This window comes from Balaenoptera acutorostrata, chromosome 12 (assembly GCF_949987535.1).
Source record: "Balaenoptera acutorostrata chromosome 12, mBalAcu1.1, whole genome shotgun sequence".
Taxonomy (NCBI): Eukaryota; Metazoa; Chordata; class Mammalia; order Artiodactyla; family Balaenopteridae; genus Balaenoptera; species Balaenoptera acutorostrata.
In genome coordinates, this window is record NC_080075.1 from 87,576,446 (window position 1) to 87,597,087 (window position 20,642).

Here is a 20,642-nt window from a genome sequence, read left to right on the forward strand (position 1 = left end):
TCTGAGATGGTATCAAGAGAAGGCGGCGGTGTGGGAGGGAAGCCAGGCCCACCTCTAATCCACACGCCCCTCCTGGCCCCTCCTTGGCCAGCCTTGGGGTTTGGGGGGCTGCTCTGAGTTGGAGATGAAATGGGCCGCAACCATGGTCACTGTTGGTTATGAAAAGTGGGGGAGACATGATCCAGCATGCATGCACGCATGCATCCATCCATTCATCTATCCATCCATTCATCTATCCATCCATTCATCCATCCTTCCATTCAACTATCCATTCATCCATCTATCCTTCCATGCATCCATCCGTCCATCTATCCATTCATTGATCCATTGATCCATCCATTGATACATCTATCCATCTATCCATCCATCCATCCATCCATCCACAGTTTATTAAGTGCCTACCGTGTCAGAAAGAGTGCACCCCACCCCCATGGATGACTTTCTATGCCCCTATCCTGCTCTGTTATTATTTATGCCTTTGTTCATCTGTTCATGGTCTTTCTCCCCCACTAGAATTTTAATTGCATGAAGACTTTGTCTTATTCACCACTGCATCCACACATCTAAAATCAAGCCTGGCACTTAATAGGTGCTTGAAAGCATTTCTTCAATGTATGTATTTAACCCCCCTCCTGCAGCAACCCTAGGAATAGGTGTTATTATCCTTCATTTATAGATAAGGAAACAGGCCCAGATAGGCCAAGTGACTTGCCCACGGTTTCATTATTAGTAAGTCGTGACCTGGGAGATGAAGCCAGGTTTCCAGAGCTGGGTCTAACCCTTCATACTGCTCCACGCTTCGTGAGGAGGGAGAGAAGGGCACAATTAGTTCTCACTGGGCAATCGAGGGAGGCTTCCTGGAGCAGGGGGCCATGGGCAATGGAGGGTGGGTGGGACGTCCCCAGGCAGGGGAGTAGGTAAGGACAGCCAGCTGAGGAGACTCCTTTGGCCAAGGCCTGGGGAATAGGAGGGTGGAACTGGCCTCTGGGGTGAGGAGGGAGGCCTTGCAAGATGCAGCCAAAAGCCTGCCAGACTTCTTGGGAGCTAGAAGCAATCCTCCATCCCTGCTGGTGGCTCTCGTTAGGACATCGGTGCTGAGTCTGGTCTGTCCTTGTCAATCAACTGACAGCAAGACATGTCCCCAAACACCTCTCACTGAAAGGGCCTTTCTCCCAGGTTGTGGGCTCAGGGGCACCTCTGCCGTGCAAAGTGGGCTCCCCCTGGGCCCAGGAAAAGGGTCACCTTAGCCAGGCCTGGGGGCCCTGCTTACACTCTCCCTACCTGCTGGACAACACCTTCCCCGCCCCGGACCTCAGCATCCCCATCTGTAATGGAAATGGTTACTGCAGCCCTTTGTCACCTGTGATGCCGGTGACCTCACCCAAAGCTGACTCTCCTGTGCATCTCTCTGCAGGTGAGGTATCTTTTCGCATTGGACCCCTCCTTTGATCATCAATAACCCCGTGAAAGAGGCAGGGCGGGATCAATTATCTCCATTTTCTCAGACGAAGGAACTGAGGTTTGAGAGAGAGAAAGTCGTCAGCCCAAAGTCGCTGAGTCAGTGAGTGGCGTGTCCTGGTCTGGAATCCCAGCTCATCCCTCTGCGGCCACGAGGCCGGAGACTGCAGTCAGAATGGTGTCATGTTCTGATTCCGCTCGGGGTCCCCGGCCAGGGTGTCCCTTTCTGAGTTCTCCTGTCACGCCACCCTCTGCCCACCCCCAGGGAAGAGGCAAAGGGCCCCCCTCAATACGCCGGAAGTGACTCCCCTCCTCTGATCTAAACCCCACATCCGCGTTTGGGCCACCACACTGGAGGCTTCTAAACTGCCCCATCATTGGGGCCATCCTGCGGTTCCCACACTGCCCATCCCAGGGAGGAAAGCTCGGGCAAACTTACAACCTGACCTCATTTCCAGGAGAGATTTCTTTAACCCAGAGAAGCTAAGCCTAGCTGGCGCTGGGCGTGGGGGCGTTCTCAGGTGGGGAAAGCAGCTTCTTGGGGCCAGGCTGACTGCATCAGCAGCGGATTCTCAGGGTAGGTGCAGCGGGACCACAGCTTTGGCCCCTGGTGGACAAACACCAAGTCCTCGTGGAGGCTGAAGCCTTTGTTCCAGAACTCTGGGCTCGTTACTTCCCTTTGCTAGGCCTCCCTGCCTACAGAGCGGGGTAATAACCCTTCCCCAGGCCGTCCGGATCCAACAGGACAGACGAGGTAGGGAGAGAGGGGAAGGGTGTGGGGTTCTAGGTGGTGACGCAGACCTAGATTTCCGCCCTGGTTTTGCCACTTACTAGCCTAGTGGCCTCATGCAGGTTACTTAATAATAAATTCTATTCACCTGCTAGGATTGTTTGGGGTCAGGGGGGGTTAATTTGATAGAAAGCACTTTGAAGACTGCTGAGCTCCCCAGGGAGCTGCTGTGTTAGGGGTTATTGTGACAAGGTCCCAGCAGCCGAACAAGCAGAGGGATTAAGGCTCTGAACAGCATGATGGTTCAGGGCCGGACAAAGGCTCAGGGCATGAAGCCCTTCGGAGATGCAGACGCTAAGGACGGGGTCTGGGTTGTAGGGTGGCAGAAGGAGCCAGGGCCAGATGGGGGTGGGTTCTGGTTTGGGAGGAGACCTTAAGCTGTGGGTACCCTTCGGGGTAAGCTCCAGGGAGGGGACCAGACGTGAACGGTCATTGGATGAGCAGGGAAAATGCACAGTGACAGTAGCTGAGAGCCTCTGCAAGGCTGCCTGGGCCTGTGTGGAGGGCTGTATTCTGAGACATCGCCTTGGCTGGCTTCCCTGCAAGATGCTGGTCCTGGGGGAGCTGTGCTTTGTGAGGTAACAGAGGAACAAGGTGGGGGCTGTCGTGGGGAGGAGAGCCCCCGAATGCTCGAGCTTTAGGGCGCAGGTGGAGACTCGAGAAGCCCCGACATCCCCCGGGAGGAGAGTAGGCCTCCCCTCCCCCAGCGCTCCCCGCTCTGTGCCTCTCGGCCACCTGGTTCCCTGCCTTCTCTCTCAGGCCTGTCCCAGAGAGACAAACATTTCTGTAGGTTGTGGGCCCACTGTGTGTCAGGTCTGGACATGGACACGGGACCACCGAGGACGCAGACTCGCTGAATTCCCTCAACAGCTCCGAGAGGAGGTGTCATGACCCCCACGTGCCCATGAGGAAGGGGAGGACTTGGGGGATGGGGATCTGGCCGTCGCCCGCTCTCCATGTCGCCCAGGGCCCTGGGGCTCTGACCCAGCTCTCCCAGCAGGTCCTGTCCCCTCATGCAGCAGATCCGTGGACAGCTGGGGATGCTCAGGGTTTGTGGCCTGTCCAGGGGGCGGCTGCCACAAAACCCTTCAAAGGCCCTGCTCTGGCCCCTGCTCCCGTGTGCTACTTTAAAAAAAAATCTAGAATGAAAAAGAAGAAAGTTTCTATTTTTGATGAGACACCAACGAAATGAAGGCTTTTAAATTATTAAAATCCAGAAATAAATTATTTATTCAGGTCAGCCTTTCATTTCACGCACATTAACCCCACCAGCACACTGTCACGAATTTGCTGAGTGTCCTGGCAAGTCATTTACCCTCCGAGGACCTCGGTGTTCTCTTCTGTAGGATGGGTCGGGGGCCAGCAGGGGGCTGGGTTTCCCAGGTGCTGGAGGAGCCTCCCGGGAGGAGCCCAAAGACCGGCCAGAGCAGGCCTGTCTGTTCCCTTCATCTCTCTTCATCCTGTACCCTTGGCCTTCACGATCAGACCTTCCCTGAGCAGCTCAGGTGGGTGGGATGGGGAAGAGCTATTATTAGTAATAATAGTACTACATGCCAGCCCTGCACAATGGTTTACACATCCAACTTATTTATCCTACAACAACCCTCTAAGGTGGATAATATTACCATCTCCAGGTTACAGATGAGGAAATTGGGCACCGAGTAGTGAAGTGCCTTGCCCGATAACACCCAGCTTCGAAGTGACACAGCTGGAGTTCAAGGGCAGGCAGCCTGGTTCCCGCACTGACTGCTGCAGCACACGGCCTCGCCTTGGGTGTGAGTGAGGCCCTTGGGAACCTCCCGAGATGACTCTTCTTGCAGGTGCCGTGCCTGTTCTCTCTGCTTTTGCACTTGCTGTTCCCTCTGCCTGGGGTGCCCTCCCTGCCCCAGGCCAGCAAAAATGTCACCTCCTCCAGGAAGCCCTCCCATCCTCCCTCTGTGCTTCCACAGCATTCTCCCACTTCCCTGTGAAAGCCCTTACCCGCCGAATCGTCCTCATTTACACACCTGTCTCCCCACCAGACTGTGGCCTTCTTGAGTTCCGGGACCGTGTTGGATGAATTTCCACAACCCCAGCACAGTGCCTGATGTAGACCAGTTGGTGTTTGTTGAATGAATGAGCGAGTGAGTGTTTGAAGGGATGTGACTCCCTTGCCCGTGGGGGAGGGTTGCGGGTTGCCTTACGGCCTGGCCCTGGGAAGACCCCTAAGTTTGCCATCCCTGGCATCCCTGAGATTGTTCTCCCACCAAGAGACTCAGCTTGGCAGAGAAGACATTCGGTTTCCATGGCAACGGAGTTTTCTCTGCCTGAGCAAACATTTCCACAGAAATCCCAATAGATGCCAGTGGGTGCAGTGGGCACTGCCCCTCCTCCCACATCCTGCACCCCTCCTGCCTCCGCAGGGCTCTGAGCCCAGAGCCAGCCCTTCTCCTTCTGTGGGTTTCCACTGGGTTTCTCTCAACCGCCCTATTGGAAGCTGCTTGCCGCCGTGCCAGCTTCGCCCCACACCCTCTCTGGGTGAGGAAGCGGGTGCCCTGGCCCCAGGCTGTCGGCATTAGGGAGTCCAGGCCCACCATCCTCAGACGGGAAACCTCGGCCCAGGGCGGGGAAGCAGAGGGTTCCCACCCCCTGCCCTGGCTTTGCGCTGCCATCTGCAAGCCCCTCCTCCCCTCAGGCATGGGCGCCTGCACCTCCCCCTCCCCCAGGGCCCTGGGGTCAGGGGGCCTCACAGGGCTCACCTGGCAGAAGCTGAGAGGCCTGAGAATTACAAGGTGTCCGGCCTCAGACCCTGCCGAGCACCAGACCCACTGCCCTGCGATCCCGGTTGAGCCTCTGGGGGTGGGGAGGAAGAATGGGGCAAAGGCATTTGGTGGTAGAAGCTCAGAGAGGTCCGTGGCTTTCCTGAGGACACGTGGCAGAGTGGCAGAGGCAGGATCTGAGCTCTAGTCTCTCTGGTGACAAGGCCAGCCTCTACCCACTCTCCGGCCAGGCGGGAGCCCCCTTTCCCCACCTAGAAACAGGGGGTAGACGGCCCCTTCTGGAAGCACGGGCAGAGCGCCCAGTGTGCATGTGGGGCACCGGCTGGTCAGTGGAGGGTCCAGCCCGAGGACTGAGAGCTCGCTTGGCGCTTGAGACCATCAGACCATCAGAGAGGCGAAGTGACTTCACCCAGGCTCACAAGTGGTGGCCCAGGGGACGGATATGGGACCTGTCAGACTCTGACCACTTCCGTCTGTCCACGTGCCCCCCCCGCACGGCTGTTTTCCCAAAGCCAGTTATTACCTTTCACTGCCAAGTCCCTGCTCTGCTCTCCCGGTGGGCTTTGCCTCAGCTGTAGACTCGGCACAACTGCCGGTGAGGGAAGAGGGCCAGGGGTGCGTGGCCCTGAGGCAGGGACAGAGGCCCCATGGTCTGGCTTTGTGCAGCCAGCCGGAGGCCAGCTAACAAGCTCAGCGTTTCGTGCCCAGGCCTGCCACGCGGGCAGCTGGTCCTGCCATCTCAGATCACCTCAGCCCCACTCCGGACCCCAGGGGTCTGCCTCCCAGCCCGGACCCTCAGACGCCCGCCCGCCCTCCCTCCTGTAGTCCGTGGATCTGTGCTTGGACCCATGGTGTTCCGCCACCCACACGGAGCCGGCCTCCCAGCCTGGCATGTCGAGCTCTCATCGCCATGGCAACACTCACCACCCCGGCGCGGGACCACTGTGCTCAGCTAACCCGCAGCCTGTCCCCTGCCACTGGCCACCCATTTGGGTAGGGAGACACCCACACACCCATTCGGGCCAAGACTCGGAGCTCGCTCATGTTCCTGCCTCGCCCACAGGCCAGAGTGATGGTGTGCGTGGGTGTGCACGTCCGACCCGGTGGGGGTGTGCACAGGCGCACGTGTGCACACGTGTAGGCGCAGGTGTGGGAAGCACCGACGGCTCCTCCGACTCCGGTCTGTGGGGCTCGGGGGCTGCCGGCGGCAACGCCTAATTGTGTGTTGTGGGTCCTCTGGGTGGGTAGTCTCTGTGTGCCTGCACCTCATCAGGTGTGCGTGTCCGTCTGTTTGTCTGTGTTTGTGTCTCGGCAGAGGCCAGGGAGGGGAGGGGAATGTGTCAGAGATTCTGGACGACAGCTCCTTTCACTGCATTTCTCCAACCGCTGGAGAAAGACACCCTCTCCTCTGGCCCGTTCTCCTAGGACATTCAGGACCCAGCAGTGGCTGATGGGCGCGACCCACTTACCATCTTTGCTGGGATCTCCCCTGGGGCCAACAGTTACACTGGACTTTGGCCCTTGGAATCCGCATAATCTTCTCTTGAGGCACCACCTGATTCCATTTTCCTATGCAAAACACAGAAGCTGTAGAGAGGGGCCCGGGCAGGACATTGGGAGAAGGGGCACGTAGTCTTGGTTCTGTTGACAGCTGGCCTTGTGACCTTGCGCAGGACACCGTGCCTCTGGGCCTCAGTTTCCGTGTCTGTTAATGATTTCTTGTGGACTTTCTATCCGGACTATCCAGAATTCCATCAAATGGCAACTGTCCCAATACATCTTCCTCTCGTCTTTATGACAGCCCTCGTGGGTCACCTGTTATTATCCCTGGACGATAAGGAGAAAACTAAGCGCAGAGGATGCTGGTGGGATGGGGGCCCAGCCGCATCACCCTGACCAGAGCCCTTGGTCCTTTTGTCACCCACTGCCCCCCGTGCTCTGCCCACAGATTCCAGGGCCAGGATGGGCCCTCCATGCCACCTGCCACAGCGCAGCTAGCCCCTCACGGGCACCAGGGCAGGGAGCTGCCACTGACAAAGGGCACCCGCCGGCCCTGCTGGGAGACCCCTCCTCACCCTCGCTGTGGACAGGGCCAGATATCAAGGAGGAGAGTGTGGGAAGGCAAAGGAAAAAGACAAAGCCGTCAGGCTGCCCTGCGCTGGTGAGTAATGACTCATCGAGTTCCGAGATCGACAGGCAGGGCTCGGCTCCAGGGCCGTGTGCGGATGAGCCTCAGAGCTGGAGCCGGCAGGCGGGACGGGCTGGCGGGCGCTGGGTCAGGTGGTGGAGGAAGGCCCCGGGCTCCGTGCGGGGCAGTGGGGCAAAGCTTCTCAGACTTCCCCACGCAGACCGGTCACCGGACACTTGTTTAACTGTGCGTCCTGGTCCAGCAGGTCTGGGGTGGGGTCTGGGTTTCTGCATCTCTAACGAGGTCCCAGGTAATGCTGCTGCTACCCATGGTCTGGGACTGCCTTTTGAGTGCCTGAGTGTGGGCTGAGAGGTCACACGAGCCGGGTTTGAACTTGGATCTGGCCCTAATTAGTTGTATGAGTGGGCATGTGAGTTCCCAACTCAGCAGGCCTCCGTTTCCTTACCTATAAAGTGGGGATCATAATAGTACCTGCTTCAGGGAGGCGGTGGTGAGGGTTCAGAAGTTAATCTATGTTAATCTGTGTCAAAGCCCGTCGATGGTGCTTGGTAAGTGTGTTATTATTCTACAATGCCGGGCTGGAGAAGATGTGCTTTTTTGCTGTGGAGAGTGGGTCGCTGTTAAGTGTTAAGTGGGGGGTGATGTGACCGAAGAAGTCTCACTGGAAAGACTTTCTCTGGGCGCTGCTGGGAATTGAGCTGGAGGTGGTGGCCGGGCCTGGGGGAGCCGCGTGGGCCTGTCGCAGGAGGGGTGTGGGTGAGAGAGGAAACGGAGTCTGGAAATGGTGGATGGGAGGGACGGAAGGAGAGAAGGGGCAGGAAGGACGGACATTTCCGAGGCAGATCTAACCGGAGGTGGCCTGGGAGGGCCTGGTAGCTGGCGTTGCGGTCCTTGGGTTCTACTGTGGCCGCTCACCACTTCCACTCCTCAGCCCGGCCCGGCTGACTCTATTTGACTCTATTTGACTCTATTTGGGAGCACAGCAGGCAGAATCCTGAAAGAGGCCTGCCTGTTGGTTTCAGCCAGTCTGGACACCATAACCTTGACTCCAGCTATCGGGAAGAACCCCCCTGCGCAGAGAGCTATCTGTAACAACACATTCGGGGGATTCGTAGGGAGTGACCGAACCAAACTCCAGAAGGAAACATAAGAGTTTGTGCATGTGGGTATGAATATGTACACACATCAAGAGTATAACAGAGTGGGCCTTCCCTGGTGGCGCAGTGGTTAAGAATCCACCTGCCAACGCAGGGGACATGGGTTCGAGCCCTGGTCCGGGAAGATCCCACATGCCACGGAGCAACTGAGCCCGTGCGCCACAACTACTGAGCCTGCACTCTAGAGCCCGTGAGCCACAACTACTGAGCTCGCATGCCATAACTACTGAAGCCTGCACGCCTAGAGCCCATGCTCCACAACAAGAGAAGCCATCGCAGTGAGAAGCCCGAGCACCGCAACCAAGAGTAGCCCCCGCTCGCCGCAACTAGAGAAAGCCCGGATGCAGCAACGAAGACCCAATGCAGCCTAAATTAATTAATTAATTAATTAATTAATTATTTTTAAAAAGAGTACAACAGAGTGAATTTTGTTAGCAATTCCTGCTTTTTCCCTTCAAAAGAATTGAAGGCAACTGTAGCCAGTGTGGTGAAACAGGTGTTTTCTCTTCTACATGCAGCCCTGTTCTGATGTCCCACATTTTGTTGGTCCTGTCCTGGGGGTGTTTCATTCTCCGTAAGTCTTGGGCCCCAGCTAGCCCACAGGGGCCTTTTGTGTGAATTAGGGGAGGGTGTCCCCTCTGGACAGATACAGCCCCATGGGCACATAGTGTGGTGAGTGGAAGGCAGACTGGATTCTAGTCCCCACTTGTCCCTCAGGTGGGCGCCCTTGTGCAGTGGACAACCTGCACAGCTGTATGTGTCATCCCTGCACATGGACCACACAAGCTGTTGAGGAAACGGACACTGTAGAAAATTCTTTAACTGTAGAAAATGCTTTATCTGGGCATCAAGCTCAGCCCTTTAGCCCAGGTTCTTTCTTCGGGTGATTTCTTCTGGGCCTAGGTCTCCCCTTGTTATTCTCTGCACCCTGCATCTGCTGGCTTTAGGCTTTAACTCAGGGAAAGGCTGCCTATTGCTGCAGCTCCCTGGGCTGCTCTTTGGGGCGAGGGCCCCGTGTCCACATTTTCTTTGTTGACAGTATTATCTCCCCAAGACGGGTGTTTAAAATTGCTTCGGGCTGGACCAATGATTCTTATGGGGGGGTCTACACCGAAGTGGCATTATTCTGTTGTGCAAGGCTGTGACTGCCTATTGTAACACCAGTAAACATCCCCACCATTCAGAAGGGTTACTCTGCACCTTATGCCAACATCATGCCAGCCACAAAGGGAAACCTTTATTCTTTTCTCCAAACTTTCTATAATGCCATATAGCTTTTACAACATGAAAATTTTGACTAAACTAAACAAAACATAAACAAATACCCTTTTGGGGTAGGGTTGTTTAACCAGAAGAGATCTACCTAACTGCACCAGAGTTGTCTAGAGCCAGACTGCCTGGGACCAAATCCTACTCTGCCACTTATTAGAGGTCATCTTGGAGAAGTCATTTGACCTCTCGGTGCCTCAGTTTCCTCATCCATAAAATGGGGATAATAATAGTACCTACTTCAAAGGCTTGTTGTGGGGACAAAGTGAATATAAACTCTCGTAAAGCTCTTGAAACCACTCCAGGAACATGGTCAATGCTGTGGGCGTGTTAGCTCTTGCTCTGGTGACCAGACCAAGAGGAGAAAATGGTCAAATGCCTTGTTGAAATCCTGATTCTGCCTTTCTCCAGGCTTCTCTGGTTTCTGCACTCAGAATCAATTCCAGTGTCTTCTGGGTTTGTTTTACATTTTTTCTAGTGTCTCTATTGAAGCTCCCAGGACAGTGTCCGTCACTCTGTGGCTCTAATGGTAACCCGTGTCAATCTGCCCAAATAGAAGCTCTCCTGGCAGGCAGGGACCCCCTCCTTCATTTTTGCATCCCTCATGGCAACAAAAAGCCTGGTACGAAGCCAATGCTTGATCAAGGACTGTCGGCAAGTCGGTGGCTGCATGACCAAGGGCATCCTTTCTCGTCTTCACCCCCCACTTCCCTCCTGGCACCAGTAGGTCCTCAACAATTTTGTTTGAATTGGACTGAATTTATTCTGGAAGCCTGAGACCACACACCCTCACTGAATGGGTGTCTTGGAAGCCCCGGAAGGTTATGGGATTTTTTCCCAAAGGGTGCAGTAAAATCCTGAAGGCGAAGTGGTCCTTCTGCCTTTCCAGATGGACTGAATGGGAGGTAGAGATGTATCCAGGAGTCTTCCACTCCCCGCAAGATGTTCCCAAGTAGTTGGCAGAGACGTTTCACATTTAGATTACCCTGCCGAGATACCCACTGCCCACCTTTCTGGAAGCATCTAGAGTTTCTCTCTGGTGCACTCTTCTTCTAAGTGATAATTCTAGAAACCCATTCCTTTGTCTTTGGCAATAACAACCCAATTCCCAGGACTCCAAATGGAAAATAACAGCCTTAATTTCCAGACTCCTGGGGGAAGGAAAAGCCAGACAGAATCCTCCCAGCTGTTAAGGTTCTGTCTGCACCAGGCCAAATGCATCAAGCCCAAATGACTACTTGAAGCGTTATTAGAATTCAGGTTGCCCCATCATCACAATTCTCTCTGAGCTGGGAGGCTGGGGGAAAAGAAAAGGCAGATTGTGTGCCGTGTGCAAAAGCTGGACCAGGGAGCCTCTGAGATTAATTACACCTGGTGCATCCAATGTCTGGGAGCCCCGGGGAAGTGCTATCTGGGGGAAGCATAAACCAGGCTCCCCAAAAGGAAGTAGAGATGAGCTCCATTCCACTGTGCAGACAAAATTAATGCTGCTTATCAAAGCCCTTCCTCATCAATATAAAGTTGGACTTCTATTAGTCACCAAGGGCCATTTGACTAGATGCAAATGGCCTTACCGAGCTGGATGATTTTAGCGCAACGTCTGATGGAGGTTCTGGGGAGCAGACAGCCCAAGCCAGTAGATTTAACAAGCACTGGGGCTTTTTCCTTTGGCTCTGAGGCTAAGCTCGTTATCCAAGGAACAAATGGAATATGAAGGCTGCGTCGGCGCTGCCAGAGACCATAAGAAATTTGCTATGAAACAAAATTGGTGCATTGTTCAGCTGTGCAGAGAAGAAACTTGGAAGCAGAGAAGGTAAAAACAAGGGTGGAAACCCAGTTACACGGCTCGCTCTGTGCTTTTCTGCAAGCTCATGTTCACGTCTCTCACCTTTTCCCACCACCTGGCGCTCAGCCAGAACAGACTTCCTCAGACAGTTTCCAAAGAGCCCCCTCTGACCCCCATTGCACTAAACCATCCTAATTAAGAAGCAACTCCCAACCAAAATGTCCAATTGTTTATTCTCACCTGCACTCTTTAAACAACAAACAAGAACCACCTGACATCTTTCTTTCTTAATTCATATGCCTCAAACTCGGTCAACTCAGTACCTTCTGAACTGCTTCTCTCCCCACTCTCCCAAACTCGCTCTCCCTCCTGTGTTCTCTCTTCCAAAGCTGGAACCCGCGGAGCCCTCATAAACCCCTCACTCGGTCAGTGCTCATCCTGCCTGCACGGGAGGGTCACCTGGGTCCTTTTAGGAATTACCCATGTCTCCTACACCACCCAGACCAATTCACTGAGACTGATTGCCGGGCCCAGGTGTCAGAGCCCCTCCAGGTGACTCTCTACTTCTCTTTACTTGCCCACCCGGGCACCAGGTCACGTAGACCTTACCTCCTGGGCTTTTCTCCTCTCTACGTCTCCGCCCTTCCGCCTCTGCCGTTCCTGTAGACAGTTTGCACTTTTCACCTGGATTATGACAATAGCATTCTAATCAGTCCCTCCCAACCCCAAGTCACACCTCTCTGCCATCTCTCCTCTATTTGCTGCCAGAATGATTTTTCTCCAGTGCACAACAGATCTTGTCACTGCCTTTCTCTCCCTCCCTACCTTCCCCCCATTTTCTAACCATCCACTATGACCAGGACCTCTTCTAGGTCTAGAGAATTATAGGGTGGAACAAAAAGACATCTTAGTCTCTGCTTTCTTAGAGATTATATTAATATTTGCTTGGAGGAAATGCTAAATATCAAACTATATCAGTAGGTTTTTTGTTTTTGTTTTTGTTTATTTTTGCTGCGCTGCACTGCACAGCTTGCAGGATCTTAGTTCCTGGACCTGGGATCGAACCTGGGTCATGGCAGTGAAAGCGCCGTGTCCTAACAACTGGACGGCCAGGGAATTCCAGTAGTTGTTTAATAACAACTATGTTGTTATAAAGCAGAAACTAACACACCATTGTAAAGCAATTATACTCCAATAAAGATGTTTTTAAAAAAAACAAAAAAAAACTGTGGTTCATACCTGGAAGAAGTAAGGGGTAGTATGAGAATGTTTTCCCTGCTTAAAATCTCCCAGCAGCTCACATACTAGACTCCTGGCTGAGGGTTAAAGCTCAGCTGTTCCCATTCTCACTGTGCTACTTAAGGACCGTCTCACCAAACAGCCCCTTCTCTGAGTAAACAACGCTCTCGTACCTGAGCCTCTCTCTGCTGCCTGGATTTCTTTCCTCCACTTCTCTTGTCCAACTCAGATGTCACCTCCTCCAGGAAGACTTCCCTGATATGTCTGGCATGGATTAGTTGTCCTTACTCTGTGCTTCCAGACCTCCTTCTGCCTTCCATTGTCCTTACACTTTCCCTATCACATTGTAGAGGTCTGTTATGTGTTATATGTATCTGCCAGGGCCCCTGAACCACCATTGGACTGGGAGTGCCCCAGAACAGGACAGTCTTTTAACCGTGCTCCTAGCACAGGGCCTGAAACACATTCAGTGAATGAATGAAGGCAAAATAAAGCTAACAGTATCTGATTAACGGGAACACTGAGAAAATTCTAAGGAAAGGGGGAAAATTTGTTTATTTATTTATTTATGTATTTATCTATCTATCTTTGAGACTTTACTGAAGTTCTGGAGACTGGGAGAGTGAGTCTCCTGTCCCCCTCTGCCTCTAACAGGAATGCTACAGTTGAACCCTGACAAGCTCTTAACCAGGATGTGAACTTAACATAACAGAAGGGAGTAGAAGTATTGGGCTGGAAAAACCTGAATGAACTTTTTGGCCAACCCAATAATACTCTAGTAATATTTATGTCTTGGATCTCATATTACTACAAGTCATATTTATGATAAGTAAATAGAGTTGTTAAAAATCAAATCCAATCTAAATACTTCAGAAGCCTTGCTCCCTGGTTTCAAAGCCCTGTTGATGTAAAGAAACCCCTAGAATAGGAGCCAGACAGTCCCTTTATACTCACAATCCCTGACACGAGGTTACCACGTATGTGGGAGCAGTTTGTAAACCATGGGCACTAAACAAATGTCATTCATGAAATGCAATCCTAAAGCAAATAAGTAAGCACACCTCTTTTGCGTAATTACCCATGTTTAACCTTAGGAGTTGCTCACGGCCAGGAACACCTGTTGCCCTAACCCGCTGGCTAAGTCACCCAACCCCAGGTTCTGCCACTTGCAGCTACACCCCATCTCTGCAGCTGGTGGGCCTGACCTCAAAGAATTCTGATCAGGTCGCAGTGACACAACGTCCGTGAGAGGTAAATTGAGGATTATTTAACCAAACTAGTATCTAGAGGTCAAGAGGGATAGGAGCCCAGTGGCCCAGCTGGTGTCACAGAGGCTGCTGAAGGGACACAGGACGTCAAAGGCGGGCCACCGAGGGAAGTGCTTCAGGTCTCCGTCTGTGTCTGGCTGGAGGACCTCAAATGTAGTCACGATGGACAAGGCACAGCTGTGCGGACCAGGCCAACCTGAGCGTGAGCCCCAGCTGCATCCCTCCGTCACGAACCAGCTCCATGAGCAAGCCGCTGGGACTGGGCCTCCCTTTCCTCACCTGTGATAGGAGAGACTAATACCGCCTGCTTCCTGGGGCTACCTCGACAGGAAACAAGAGAATGGCGTGGAGGCCGGCCTCCGTGCGGGACTACGTCAAAGGTCCAGGCTTTCTGTCTGGTCCCTAAGAGATGCAGGCGGGGGAGGGCACTGGAAGGGCAGCCACTGCTGAGGTGGGCACTTTAATCACAGCTCTGCTTCTCACAGCCCGTTGAAACAGAATCTGTGGTTACGGCCTCAGAGATTTCAGCTGCCCTCCCGGGCGGATGCTCCAAATCTGTTTCTCATTCGACTGATTTCGGAGATGCTGCTAATCGGTCGCTATGGTTTCTTTATTTTCTCTTGACAGAGAACAAATTAAGCCTGCTTAGGAATAGTTCTTTCAATTATGTCCCAGCGAGAGAAGACATATGAGGAGGAGCCAATGCTTGGAACTAGGAGGAGCTGGCCGACCCCAGAGGCAGCCTCGTGTCTTCAGGAGGACGGCTGCAAGAACTCTCCGAATCCACTGCCAAACCCGGGGACACAGCTGCAGCCCCTCCAGCCAGCCCGGTGAGGACCCACTTCCTGAACACCCCTCCCCAGGCCTCCCAGTCTCCCTTTTCCTGCATTCATTCAGGACCAGATACTGACTTAATGCTATTGTGCCAAGAAAGTAAATAGGGCGGGCTGGCCAGGGAATATGGGCGGGGGTGAAATCTTCAGTAGAGCTGTGAGGGAAGGCTGAGTGAGGAAGCGACAGCTGAGTGAAGGCCCGAGGGAGTGGGGACAGAGGCAGGAACTACTGTCTTTGATGAGGCCAAGTCCCTGGGAATGGCCTCGTGGAAGGGCTGCCCTTTCCTCCCTGACTGCTGAGGACTTAACATGTATTATCTCACTAAACCTGAGACCCTGCTGAAATCTCCATACCAAGGGGGAAGGGGGGGAAGGGATAAATTGGGAGATTGGGACTGACAAATACACACTACTCTATAGAAAAGAGATAACTAGTAAGGACCTACCGTATAGCACAAGGAACTCTACTCAATACTCTGTAATGACCTATATGGGAAAAGAATCTAAAAAAGAGTGGATATCTGTGTACGTATAACTGAAGCACTTTGCTGTACAGCAGAAATGAATACAACATTGTAAGTCAACTATACTCCAATAAAAATTAATTTTAAAAAGTAAAATCAATAAAATAAAAAATAAAATCTCCATTTCACAGGGGACTGTGATGGGGGACTGAAGCCCAGACAGAAGAGGAACCTGCTCAAGGTCGCCTGCCCAGTAAGGAGCAGAGCTGGGATTTGTCCTCTTGCACCCTTAGCACAGCACTGCCCCCAGAGCCTGGGAAAACACACCTCCTGACTCCCCATGCCCGCATGCCGCACCTGGCAGACAGGAGTGGAAGCCTCTTCTGGTTCAGGTTATCAGGGAAAGCTTGCTAGAGGAAGAGGCATGTGGGACAGGCCTTGAAGGCTGTGTAGGATTTCAGTGGTCAGAGATAAATGAGGTACAGGGAGAAGCGGACAAATGCACGAGAAAAGCCTGTGCGGGGCAGTGAATAAGCCCAGTACCGGGAGTCGCAGGGGAACTGAGCAGGGAAGCGGTGGGCCAGAGTGCGAAGGGCCTGAGCGATGCAGACAAGGCAGATCCAATGTCGGTTCTGCATCTGGGCTTCGCTCCCACTGCTGCCTGAGATCTCTCATGTCTGTGAACGGTGGCAGCTCCCGAATTTCCACAGGAGGGTTGCCCTGGCCTCCACCTGCCCTTCAGCGCCGCCACTGTCTGTGGGGAGGGTTCTGTGCCCAGACTCGCCCTAAACAAGGGCCGGTTCCTCGGAGCATTCAGGGCCAGGCAGGCCGGGTTCAGAGGGGTCTGAGCGCCTGCGTGGGGTTCAGTTCCCCTCCTCTGTCTTCCTTCCCTCACGCTCTCCTTGCTGGGAGCTGGGGTGTGGACAGGTGTGTAGTGGCACAGGTAACAGCAAAGGTAAAAAATAAAAGCCAGCTGTGCGTGGGCAAGTTGGGAAAAACAAGGAAGGTTAGAAAACATGGTGTCCGGGATCTGCACAGGGACCTGCGGAGGGCTGGGCGCGGCCTGGGTCCAGATTTCCTGAAGGTGGAATTTCGGGGAGCAGGTGTGATCCTGGACTGATAATGTGGCAGGCAGTTCTGGGGGTGGATGGGGCTCAGGGGCAGCCCTGAGAAATGTAACTCAGCTGTCTGTGCTTGAGGAGCGGTAGCGTACAAGAACCAGGAATGGAAGAGGAGAGGGCCCCGGAAGCTCATCTCCAGTCATCTGGCGTCGACACCATAGCCTTGTGCTGCCGTGGGCAGAAAACCTCTCGCTTTGATGAACTTGTCATAAAGTAATATTTCTTTTTGTCTCCCATCCTGTATTAGTTTTCTAACGCTGCCGTAACAAAGTACCACAAACTGGATGGCTTAAAACAACACAAATTTATCATCTCACAGGCTGGAGGCCAAAAGTCCAAGAAGCGTCCCCTTTCATCTTCACACGGCTTCTCCCTGTGTGCATGTCTGCCTGTGTCCAAATTTCCCCTTCTCATAAGGACACCAGTCATGTTGGAATAGGGCCCATCCTACTGACCTCATCTTAACTAATTACAACTGTCATGACCCTGTCTCCAAATAAGGTCACATTCTGAGGCGCTAGGGGTTAGGGCTTTGTATTAGTTCTCCAGAGCTGCCATAACAAAATACCACAACTAAAACAACAGACATTTATTTTCTCACAGTACCTGAGGCTGGAAATCTAAGATCAGGGTGTCGGCAGGTCCGGTTTCTCCAGAGACCTCTCTCCTTGGCTTGCAGACAGCCGTCTTCTCTCTGTGTCCTCAAGTGGACTTTCTTCTGTCTTTGCATTCCTGGTGCCTCTGTGTGTCCTAATCTCCTCTTCTTACAAGGACACCAGATTGGATAAGGACCCACAGAAACAGCCTCATTTTAACTGAATCATGTCTTTAAAGGCCCTGTCTCCAAATACAGTCACATTCTGGGGTGCCAGGGTTAGAGCTTCAACATGAATTTTGGGGCACAATTCAGCTCATATCAGGCTTTAACGTATCTTTTGGGAGGGACACAGTTCAACCCATGACATATATCATGTAGCACGGTCTCTTTTTTCCTTCGAGCCTCAAACATTTTCTCAGCTCCCATTCTGTGCCAGATCCTGTGCTAGATGCTGGGGATACACAGAGAGAAGCCAAGAACCAAAGTGCTGTCCTTCAGGAGCCTCCAGTTTGCAGGGGGAGGCAGACCGGTCATGATTGTGGCACAGGTGATAACCCCAAACTAGAGGCCCAAGTGTAAGGGGCTATGAGAGCCCAGAGGGCCAAGCTAGCTCTACCTGCGTCAGGGAAGGGCTGGCTGGGAGTCAGGGCTGCGCCTGCAGACGCTCTGAAGCACCAGGGAGCCTGGTGCATTCCGGAAACTGCAGGTGGTGACATGATAGAGCACAGGGGGTGGGGGGGGGGAGCGCGGGGAGAGGAGTCCAAGCAGGTCCAGCTGTTGGGGTTTAATGGGTGACCGTAGGCCTGGGAGTGAGCTGGTCTGATTTGACAGGTGATCAGAGTGTTTGTTTGAATGAGTGAATGAACAGATGAATAAAGAGATGAATCCATTAGGCTCACAGACCATGCTAGACATTATAGATAATTCAGAACAAATGAAAACAGCAGCCAGTCTCCCAGAGGCCAGGAAGATTAAGTCCTGTGCCCAAAGTCACCGTGCTAGGAGGGGGCAGAGCCGAAATATGAACCACACGGATGGGACCCTACAGGCGGCCCTCTACGCTGTGCTACCTGCACAGCCTTATTCGCCACCCGGATTCATTTAAGACCAGTGCTTCACAAAAAAAAAGCCTGTGAAGGCTTGGTCCCCGCACAGGGGTAAGGGCAGGGGATCAGGAGGGGAGCGGGAGTGCCTCTCTCCCGAGACAGTGCCACTCTGTGTGCTCATGGCCTTGGGCTGGCCTCAGCTACTACTCTGACCCACAGCTGCTTCCTCGCTGTTGTTTCTAAATTGTGGGTCAAAGGCCTTTCTCTGGGGCCTTTTCAGGCTCCTGTGCGACCATCCATACTCAGCTTTCCTTCTTCCCCGCCCGGCACTCCTGCAGGAGCCCCTCCCGCCTGCCCTGAGCTCCCGCAGTCCTCCTGGCAGAGCAGCATGGCCCAGAGCTGCGTCTGCTGTGACCCTGTCAGCCTGGATAGCATCTCCGACAGGTTCTCCTGGCTAAAGCGTCTCTTCTGGCTCAGAAGCCTGCTTCTCTCCCTGCAGGAGTCTGCTCTGGTCTGCATGCCCACACCGTCTTTCTCTGAGCAAGGGATGCCCGGCATGACAGAGTACCTCCCGCCCTGGCTCCCGGTCCCTCTAGCTGGACATGCTCCCGTCTTTCCTGGGATCCGTTCTTCCATCCTGCGCCCACGTACCTTCGTCACTCCCCAGCCCGTCCTCCCCTATCCTCCAGCGTATAACTGGATCTAGCAAAGGAAAGGGGTTAGTATTTGTGGTAATTACACCTCACGTAGGCACGTGCTCCAGAGTTCATACATCTTAGGTGAGACTCACTGCAGTCCTGTTAGATTCATGGGCTCAAAGAGCGCCGTGCTCTGTGTGTGTGTGCACATGTGAGGGGTAAAGAGAATTGATGTTCACTGAGCACCTACTGTGTACCAGGTGCCGTGCTAAGCCCTTTCCTCCATGCATGTGTGCACGTGGGGGCAGGTTCTAGCCTGAGCCAGAAGAGTGCCCTTGCTACTCAGAGCACACTTCAGAGACTAGAGAGGCAGCTCCAAGATGCACCTGTTTGGCAGGAGGGATTGAGGAACCCCTGGATCCTGAGGGAACCCCAAATAGGCGGGCAGGCTTGGCCCGGAACAGAACCCGGTCTTTGGGAAGGACTGACTCCAAGCCGGGGTGCAGTACAGCTGCTCAGTGTGGCCTCCAGCCCAGGCTTTGGGGGCTCAGGTGTGAACCCCATGGAGGTAGTGACCTTGAGGAAGACCCAAATGTGCCATGGTCACTAACAGTTCTTCAGGGCCAGAGCCAATATTGCTTTGGTCCCCAGTAGAATGCCACAGAGGGCAGGGACACTGGCCACAGTGTGCCGACCACCCCAGAGGATGAGGCGCCGTCTGCCTCAGCACTGGGACCTCCCACCAGCAGCCCCAGATGGTGTCCAGAGGGGGAGGAGCCTCTGGGGGAGGGGGAGGGGAGGAAAGGGTCCGAATGTGAGCCTCAGAGACGGGCTGGGAGACAGAGGAAGACTGGGCACCAAACATCGCTGCGGGCAACCCGAGTGGGCACTGACAGATCTCCTCAAAGGGTCCTGAAAGGTGTAGGGTGCGGGGGCTCTTACAAGTGTCAGGCAGCTGTGGTTTAGCACGGGGGCCTGGCCCAACTGCCAGCTGGCTCATTTCCACAGCAGAACCAGGACATGGGCATCTTCCCTTCCACTAAGGCTGGGAGAGGCTCGGTCACCTGTACAAGGTCACTGGTCTGACAGGTGGGCAAGCTGGGATTTGAACCATTTGGCGGCTTAAAGAGAAAGAGGAAATTCTTCTTTTTTTAAAAATTTTTATTGGTGTATAGTTGATTTACATTGTTGTATTAGTTTCTGCTGCACAGCAAAGTGCTTCAGTTATACACATACATATATCCACTCTTTTTTTAGATTCTTTTCCCATATAGGTAATTAGAGAGTATTGAGTTCCCTGTGCTATACAGTAGGTCCTTATTAGTTATCTATTTTCTATAGAGTAGTGTGTATATGTCAGTCCCAATCTCCCAGTTTATCCCTTGCCCCCGTTTTCCCCCCTCATAACCATAAGTTTGTTTTCTACATCAGTGACTCCAGCAATCCCACTGCTGGGCATATATTGGGAGAAAACCATAATTCAGAAAGATACATGCATCCCAATGTTCACTGTGGCACTATTTACAATAGCCAGGACATGGAAGCCACCTAAATGTCCATCGACAGAGGAGTGGATAAAGAAGATGTGATACATATATACAGTGGAATACTACTCAGCCATAAAAAAGGAACAAAATAATGCCATCTGCAGCAATAAGGATGGGCCTAGAGATTGTCATACTGAGTGAAGTAAGTCAGACAGAGAAAGACAAATATCATACGATATCACTTATACGTGGAACCTAAAAAAATGGTACAAATGAACTTATTTACAAAACAGGAAGAAGAAATTCTTGAATAAACCGTCCTAAGCAAGGCCGATGAGCAGGCAGACAGTCAGAGAGGCAGCACTCAGAGAGGAGAGAGGTCATCTCTCAGGGTCTGGAGTGTAAGCTGGGCCAGCCTTAGAAACCAGTCCCCTCCGTCCTGAAGGGGAGCCCACCATGGTGTGCACATTCCATGCTGCCATCGCTCTGTCTGGGGTTGGACCCATAAGAACCACGACAAGTGAATGAACAGACTTAGTGAGAATCCAGGCTAGTGCCAACTAATCGACATTTACTAAAC

At 53.1% G+C, this 20,642-nt stretch overlaps 1 long non-coding RNA gene across 2 annotated transcripts in view; it reads left to right on the top strand.

The window, feature by feature from the left end:
- Positions 1 to 16,516, top strand: part of LOC103003672 (uncharacterized) — a 75,120-nt gene extending 58,604 nt beyond the window's left edge. Inside the window, exons 3-5 of one of the 2 annotated variants that reach the window (XR_009009872.1) lie at positions 6,956 to 7,168; positions 14,503 to 14,705; positions 15,364 to 16,516. This is a non-coding gene — a long non-coding RNA (uncharacterized LOC103003672). The remainder of the gene's footprint in view (positions 1 to 6,955; positions 7,169 to 14,502; positions 14,706 to 15,363) is intronic. The other variant, XR_452288.2, reaches the window with a different exon arrangement.
- Positions 16,517 to 20,642: the final 4,126 nt, after the last annotated feature.